General features: G+C 38.9%; 1 protein-coding gene across 1 annotated transcript in view; it reads left to right on the plus strand.

Annotated features, from left to right (window-relative positions):
* Nucleotides 1–2,261: 2,261 nt before the first annotated feature.
* Nucleotides 2,262–9,236, plus strand: part of LOC101850436 (synphilin-1-like) — a 93,661-nt gene continuing 86,686 nt past the window's right edge. The window contains exon 1 of the mRNA XM_005107561.3: nucleotides 2,262–5,015. The gene's annotated coding sequence lies outside the window, so the exon portion shown is untranslated. The remainder of the gene's footprint in view (nucleotides 5,016–9,236) is intronic.

Here is a 9,236-nt window from a genome sequence, read left to right on the forward strand (position 1 = left end):
CCATACCTAAATCGTGATTTATTTGTTCTCGGCTTTCCGCTTTCCCTCAGAACTTTCTCCCGTACATTATTTGCTTCAGCATTATGCGTTCAGTTAGATACTTCTTCTTCTTCCAGTGATAATAGTATCAGACATGTTCTTTCGATTGTCCTTTCACTTTGTGTTTAGACATTTGGTCTTTCGGTAATCGCTTCATATTGTATATGATTCGTGGGTTGTGTTTTCTTTCTACTTTGTTAAGTCTTGCACTCAACGTTGTCATGAAAAATATTGATGACGCATTCTACCAGCACATGGAAATGACCTTGGCATGGCCATTATTAGAATTAAAACATTGTAAATGGGTTGTATCCATTTGGTGGAGTCATTTCCTACAAGAAGCACATCGAGTCTGGGTTTGGTGCAGGAAAAGGATATTTTGCCATCTACAGAATTCTTTTTTTTTCTTTTAAAAAGTTTTACTCCGCTCGGAACTGTATAATAAGATCATAAGAACACACAAGGATCCCATGCCGTGTGTCCTTTTCTTGCCCTGAAGTTGCTGTGCATAATCTGAATGTCATTCTGTGTGGTCTAACTTATGCAGATTTGTAAGCTAGCATCTCCGTCTTCGAGTGTCAGGTCTGGAGCAGACTTTGACGATCATGGCACCACATCACTACCCGTTGTCTATCTTCTTGATCAGAAGTTTTTTTTCTCATTGTACTATTTTTTGCACAGTTTTTAATACTATCTGTATATGTTCTTCTTTGTCTTCTTCTGCTCTTCTTTCCCTCTATCTTTCCATACAGCGGCAGTTTCTCTTTTCCATTTGATCTATTATAATAGCCAAAGAATTTCACTTGTTTTTTTCTGATGGTTTAGATTATAGATCGTCCACAACCTACCATTTAGAATTTAAAGCACTTCTCTATTTGTTTTCCTCTCGGTCCCTGAGATTCTTAGTATTCGTTTTGAATACCATATTTCAGCCATTTCCATTCTTCTCTTTGTGTCCTGGTTTATTATCCATCTCTGGCATCCCGTAAGCTACCATACCAGACCTTAACGTCATCTCCGTTTTATATTGTTGACACGGCATGTGCTTGTATGACAGAAATGTTGATTTATGGTGGCTTAGTTTGTCCCGGCCAGCCTCTCAGATAATAAATAGTATCGAATTCCATCACTGATTACGCGATGTTCTTACAGGCTATGAATCCGACTCCCCTTCCATGAGGTTCCCTCTCTGAGTACCAGCTCTCGTGTTCCTCATCAGAATTGGTTTCTCCAAATCCTGTCTCCGTGTTTCGGCTAATCCGATTATGTCCCATCTATATATCAATGTTGTTTCCGCTGATATTACACACGTGTCTGTTAGTGGTGCGCTGAAAAGCAGTAGAAAAAAACTATATTTTTCCTCCAATATGTCATCCGTTTCTTGAGTTGTTTGAACATTCACTCTTCTTGTTTGTTTACAAGTCTGCTCGGCAAGGAGGTGAGAATAGTGCGTTTGGTAACCAAGAGCAAAGGAGGTGTCTAGTAATCGAACATTTTCACTTGGTTTATCATAATGACGAAGACGACAACAATGATAACACCAGCAATTACCCAATAAAAGACAAGTGAACGTAGATCTAGGTGCTTTCAGCTAAATCATAATGTTCCATTACATACAAAAGAGGACATTTTCAACTCGTCACAAGATGGGGTTTCTCCAGGCCGTCATGACGCAATAACTACTCGTAATTAGGTCTACTACACAGTAAAAAGAGGCGCAATCCTCTTAACGATGAAGTTCCACATTTACACATTTACATTCACAAACACTTTACACGCTGGTGTATACTATTCCCAGTTGTCTTCGATGGCTCCAGTGGGTGAGTTTTAAACTCGCTCTGACTCGCAAACAATGTCAAGCAATTTACGAGATGACTTTCAGATGTATGGTCCCCGTGACTATCCCTGTAAAAAGAAGAGATAACCTTACCATTATTATGTCGACCGGCAACAGTATACGTTTTCTTGGGAAAAAAATTTGGTCTTGTGTTACACTTTATGGATAGCCTCTGCATTATTCTTTGAATCTAATGCACGTATTATTGTAACTCAAATTTCTCAAATTGTCGAGTTATGGTGCTTTTTTCCCGAGATACAAAAACCAAAATCAATAGAGAGATGTAAGCCAGACAAACAAAAATACCTCGTTAAATAATCATCTCCTGATCTGTCTTCAGCAGATTACCAGTGGCCTTTTTCTTTATTACCCGTTGTTCGGAAATTCAGCCTTCGAAGATTTTCCAGCTTCCAAATAGCCTGTTAGCGTTTTAACAAGAGGTTGAACTCTGAATAAAATTACATCTTTAAAAAAGTAAAGAATCAAAATAAGTATTATTAGCGCCAACAAGTTAACAGATACCATATAGTCAAAGTTAACTTTCATTATAACAACAACAATGAAAATATCGTCAACAACTCCATCAACAAGAGCAACAAGAACAACAACATCTGCAACTTTGAGAATAGTGGAAGCAGCACAGAAGAGACAAAACAGTTAGTTGCTGTCTTTCACAACTAAATTTTGAAGAAGAGTTATTCGTTAGTTACACATCTTTTATCTCTGTTTGCGAAGGTGCATTAGCTTTCATTTCCCACTGGGTATTCCTTGAAATTTGTTTCATAAATATTAATGTCCGGGCTCTAATAACCTCGTCTAAGAAAAAAAATTGATGTGGATTTAAAACCTCTCTAGTGTGTTGTTCACCCATGGAAATGAAGGAATATTTGCCAAGATAATTTTATCGTCTTTACTTTAATTAAAATGTACACAAGATAGAGCAAAAGTAGAAGAGGAGAAACACGTCTTAAACATTCTAAATTCCTTATATGGGTGGACGTTTCCGCCACCTAAAAGAGACTACTGATTCAAAAAAATATCTATTTTAATTTGAAAACTGCTTTGTGTGCTAAGGTTTTCATTGTGTTACAAACTTAATCATTCTCCTAAATATTGATAACAAAATAAGTGCCAGAAAAAAACGCCAACGTTTTATATGCATGTGTTTAAACTAAACAGAAAGCATCATTTATATTTCAAACATCAAGCTTTGAAAGTCACCAAACCTTAGCAGCCAGTTTCTCTCTAATTCTACTTTTGAAATCAGACGACCGCCATCTCCTTCAATCGCAAATATCTCACCTTCTATTATTTTCGCGCTTGTATTGGGGAGCACAAATATTGTTGGAATGGACACGTATTAAAATTCAAATGACTGGAGAATATTGTTGTCTCAGCGGTGAACAATGCTATATTACGATATTGTTTTCAGACAGATTGGAAAACAGAGAGCCGTCACAAATACCTTGCAAAACTTGGACTTAAAGTTAAATGTGCTCAATAGTATTTTGTTTACGAGCCTCTGGTTTCGTGTAGAACACCAGCCCTTTTTTTCTCTTAGATTTTGGACATCTTTCACTGAGGAGCAGAGGACACAAAACTGCCATGAGTTGTGGTGGCTGGTGGGAATAAACAGATTCCCACTTGTGAGAATCAATAGATAGCTTCGTTTTTATGACAACATCGCACAGATGCTGGAATGTCACGTCGTATCACTATTTTCGCCTTGGTGTCATTCAAGTAGGCATGGCAAAGCACCTTCTCACAGGGCCAATATCTTTTGTCAAACCTTAGAAAGCATACTAACGCGAAGTGGTCATCAGTAATTAGTCCAGATGTGAATCTTACAGATATGTCAAGGCCATGAAATAGCAGCGTAAGATACGCAGCATTGCTCCCAGTCCAGACGCTTTGTTTGCAACTCTCTGTGGCATTTGATATAAAATCACAGACAATTATTATTATGTTAAAAATTTAATACAGTTCGTGCCCGAATCGATTCGTGCTCTACTCAAGACCAGTGTCTTTTATTATTAAACAAAAAACTAACGAGCACATGTAATGTATAAGCATTAATATATGAAACTGTATGGCATATATAATTTGAATATCACAATCACTACAGCCGAAAACTGCCACAAGCACAACCATCATCACTGTCCCTATCAAGCCACAGTATAACAATCCCGGCCAGTTCCCTATCGCCATGGTCTCTACCAATATCAATTGTGCCTGAAAGCGTGCAAAAATGTTTTGGTGTAACGCTCCCTAACGCCCCCCACCCCCCTCCCCTTGCAACACTGTAAGATTATTTAAAAAGTAGGACCTCCAAATTCAAAAACAATCTCCAATAGGACTGAACGAAATTGGAAACATCGTATAAAGCTCCTTTTCCAAGGACACAATGTCGAACCAAGAAGAGCCTCAAACACCTGAACTCGCGACATCACGATTTCGAGTCCTCTAAGCTTTAGAATTTGGTACGACCAACATCAATAGTATATTGCGACTAATTTCACGATCACGGTAAGTTATGAATAAGATCATTATCATGGCGCCAGAAATGAGACGCAGGACAAATATAACAACCTCAAACAGCTTTACGCATAGCGCTTCTGCGACCAAACACATTGTCCTCACCAGCATTGCTAACATGACTTTTCACACGTGTCCACCGACAGGAACTTTTGCAATCTGTACTAAGTAAGGCTGAAATAACTATTTATTCCCCTAACCCGATCTCTCGACTCCCCACTACCAACACACAGACCCATAAAACACACAAATACACACACACACCAAACCAACACCTGCTTTGTCTTGTTTTCTTTATTCCTTTCACATTTTTTCTCCATCTGCTCCTTATTTTTCTGTAAGGAAATCTCTCTTCCATCAATTGGCCTTCGCGTAAGCTTGGACGCTCGACAGTGGAGCGGCACACACGCGCATTCACTCGCACGCTCAGCCAATCGCCTATCGCGTATTTTTCACTCGCCCTCAAACAGGGTGGAAAGTGAGGAACGGTAGCGCCTAGAGGGGACACTGGTGGACATACAGAGACAGCGCGGCCTGGCCATGCAGCGACAATCTGGGCATGGAGCTAACTAGCAGGAGCTGAGGCGTTTGTTGCTTCTATTAGGTGAGGAAAGTTATTTCTTTGTTTTGTCGTCTGTTTTGGTTCGTTTCTCCTTCCTTAGTTCCATCTCAAGTTCTTTTTGATGTTTGTGTTTTACGCTCCCACCGATTACGTCATTTAGGAGGCGGGCTCTGAAGCCAACCCTGCCTATCAGAGTCAACTCGGGCTGGGAGGGATATAACATCCCAGCAGAAAGAATGGTATACTCGATAGAATTCTTCTCCCAATCAGGAATCGAATTCGTGTCTCCTGTGTGTAACAGCGATGACTCTAACTGCTGCATCAAAGACGCTGGTCTGTTAGATCTCAGGGGTTGTCGACTGGTAGATCGTCAACCCGCAGAGCAAATTGTTTTTTCCTATATGACCTGTTTTTCCTACTTTGTAGGGCCCCATGCCATCGGGCAGTAACATTCACACTTCGAAAAATATACTTTATTTGTTTATATTAATTTTTGGAAGAAGTGTTTGCTTGCCAGAGTGGACAAGTGAAGCACTAGTCTGTATTTTGCACAGATGTGATAATGGCACCTATATCAAATTGGGCAAGTTTGCTCTAGAAATGCCGGTTGCAATAAGTGCTAGAAAATGATTGATGTTCTTCACTTTTATATGTCCCTTCGTGTCTTTTCGAGCGCTACTTTCTAGGCCCATGGACTTGCAGATAAATCTTTCTTTCGTATCTTCAGACTGTTTCTAGTTTCTTGTCATCAAAGAAATTAAGGGTGGGACGAGAAGGGTGGAAACTGTCTATAAAAGCTAAACAAGGAAATACCTACATCTTTATGTTCCGTAATTGCATATTATCATTTCTTTTTGCACATACTTACTCTTTGGTGTCCATCCCTAACTTGTACTGAGTAAATGCTATAAGGCTATTGTGGTTCTCCTTTCAAATTGAGTGGCTGTCTTGTTCAAGGCACAAGGTTCCTTTTTCAGTTGCGTCTGTTTATCATTCGCTGTCGTACCAACGTTTATCTTCCCTCGCGTAGTGGGCACTCAACAGTGAGGCTAAACAATTTATTTCAAAATTGTGGAAGAAATAGAGGTAGAAATGATAAACAGACGCAACTGAAAAAGGAACCATGAGCCAGTGGAGAATTAGGAAAGAACATCATCAATAAAGTACATTCTATCTTATCTGAGCACCAGTACATTGCCGAATATATTTGACACCTCTTTTCGGTGATAAAGATCCCCAACCTTCAGCATTTTGTCGCGTTTATAACCAGTCGTTGCACAGTGTCCGACATTACTCACTGCGTTGGGCATTGGTTTCCGGACAGTTCTCATTAGTACCGCTTCGCTGTTCATGTTTCAGTTTCAGGGGGGGGGGGAGGTTTCTTAGCTTTTGAAACCCTATTAGGTATGTCAACGTCGGCGTTCGCTTTTGATTAACCTCGAGAGTGAAACTCTCAGGGGAATAAATTTCCGTTTTTCCGACTGATGCCAGTACTAGATAACACACACGAATTCTTGTTAATTAATATGGCTTTCTGGGATTGCTAATGATCTCCCCTTTTTGATAGATTGGTTTTGGATCAATAATTACTGAGTTACAAGTTCGGTTCACAGCTCGACATTTGGGAATTTGAAATAGTTTATGATGTTTGGTACATACGAGATAATAAAACTAATGAAAGAGAGAAGGTTGGAAAAATCAAATGAGGAAAAGTATAACACTTTAAATAGGGACACAAAGAAAAGAAATGGAAGGAAGCAACCGAAACATAGATGAATGATGAACGTCAGCAAATAGAGAAGACAGTAAATACATGAATTACGAAATAGAGAATGTAAGGGAGATAAACGGATACTCTATGAGGAGGTTTTTAATGGACAATGTTGTTTTTTAACCAGTAGCAGAAACTGAAAGAAATGGATTAGTAAAACTAATGGCAGAAGTATAAGCTACCCCTAAGAAAAAGAAACAATAAAAGTCACAAGGTCAGATAATATCCCAGTGGAAGTGATTGTCACACTAGAAGAATTAGACGCCAAAATATAAAATGCCCATACATTCTATATAGTATTATGACACGGTTGAATTCCTGAAGAAAATAGGTTTAAGTTTGTTTTTCAAAGCTTTACCCTAAAAATCATGTGCCCCTGAGTGAGAGATGCATTGAACGACGAACATTACTTGGTTTACAAAAGTTTTGCTGCGAATACTAATTGGAAGAAAGAGAGAAAAGTCTAAGACTAAGACCAGATATGTCTAATCAATTCGGCTTTGTTTCTAACAAGAACATTTTTAAAAATGCATTATATATCCTAACACAATGTAAGCTGAAAGGTGTACTGAGCGCAGAACGATCTGCATTTGTTTTGCTTCCTGGATTATAAATTATTCAAAGGCTTTTGATAAAATGAGACATGATGAGCTATTTATAATACTAACAGAACTAAACTCGATGGAAAATATCTATGATATTATTAGAAATTTGCACTGAAACCAAAACACTGCGGTGAGTATTGATGGAACACACAGCAAATATAACGGATTAAAAAAGGAATACGGCAAGGATATATTATGTCACCAGACCTCTTTAACATAATATACATCGACACAATATTTAGAAATATAGAAGAATATCCAGACCTCAAAATAAAATGGCGTAATAAATAGTGATAGCATCAGATAATTCGGCAACACAGTTTTAATAGCTGATTCCAAATAGGATTTCCAGTTGCTTAAAGCTACGTTTCCGGGATGCTTTAATAGACTTAAGGGTTTTCAACAACAAACTGGTACTGGTAAAATTGAAGGCAATCGAGGCAGGTTTAGAAGCAGAGCAACTTACTTGGAAAGCCTAAACAGATTGGTGACCCCGAGAGATCTGGATATTGTAGCTTTTTAAGAGCATCATGATCACTGATGTCTGTCGCAGATATGGTACTTGATTTATAGGAGAATGGTGTGGTGTGGATGGGGGGGGGGGGTTGAATGGATGACAAAAAACAAGCAACATAATGAGGATATTGTACAATATATCTGTTTTTAGAGTGGATAAGAAATTATAGAAAACTCATCATGTGTAGATGCCTATTTTGGGAGGACTGACTTGCTCTCCAACTTAAGATTACGTACGCAGATATGGTTATTCAACTGATCGCCCCATGATAAGGCTGGACGTTGCTTGGATGAACGGCAGTCGGGTATCTGTTCCGAAATCAAGCAGAACTCAGGATTTGCGGTTTTGTCAATCATTTTGGATCGTATTCGATCATCTGCAGCAAAGCCGATTTATCTTAGGCCACCATCATTCTTAATGCTAGGGAGGAACTACATACACCGCTTCCAACTGGGCAAAAGAAACCAACATTCCTGATCTGGCATCCGACTGGACAAACAGATCTGTCTAGCGCTCATTACAGGGTGTGTTTGCGTAACGACTCCGTGCCGTAGACCGATTTGTTGTGCACCCCCCCAACCTTTCAAATAAAAGAAAAAAACTGCAGTTTTTCATTTGTCTTTCATCGCTTGAACGAACCCTTAGGTTAGGATCATGACAAAAGGTAAACGACTACCTTAGTGGGAGCGCCTGAAAAGGATGAAAGCACATAATATATTTATTATAACATCATTTTTCGTTCAACCTGAATTAAGAAATAAGTGGTCTGTCTGCTCTGCATAATTGTTTTCGTTTGTTTTATTGATTCTGGGTATCCATTTGATGGGAACATTCAATCTACGCCATCAGTTCCGCTCATTGTGTTCCTCGGCTGTTAGCGCTACCAAGGTGAAAGGAAATGAACTGATGGCAATGAAAGCACAGCTAGCAGCAAAAACCAAAACGAGCACTTTAAAAAACCCACCAGATTCACTTTTTTAAAAACCAGCCCCATCACTGCTTGCATTGTTAACTGCACATAACAACAGGAAATAATTTAGTTTTTCTAGTTCTTCCTTTGTTCAGATAGCTGGACTTTAAAACAATGTCAGAAATCTGTTCGACTGTATGCACAAATAAGGAAAAGGCCATAGGGACTTTTGTTTGTCATTCTGGTTATTCTTTTTGTTTGTTCGTTTGTTTGTTTGTTTGTTTGTTTGTTTGTTTAACCCAAAAAGACGTGCTAAATGTTGAAGTACTCATATAAGGATACAATTTACATGTGTGCACTGAAGATGCCAACTGAAATCTTACTGAAGAATAGAAAGATGAAACGGTGAAAAAGAATTTAAAGGAGAGTAAAGGACAAGGAGGAGGACGACAGGTAGGAG

The sequence above is a fragment of the Aplysia californica genome, unplaced genomic scaffold, assembly GCF_000002075.1.
Source record: "Aplysia californica isolate F4 #8 unplaced genomic scaffold, AplCal3.0 scaffold00612, whole genome shotgun sequence".
NCBI classification, from domain to species: domain Eukaryota; kingdom Metazoa; phylum Mollusca; class Gastropoda; order Aplysiida; family Aplysiidae; genus Aplysia; species Aplysia californica.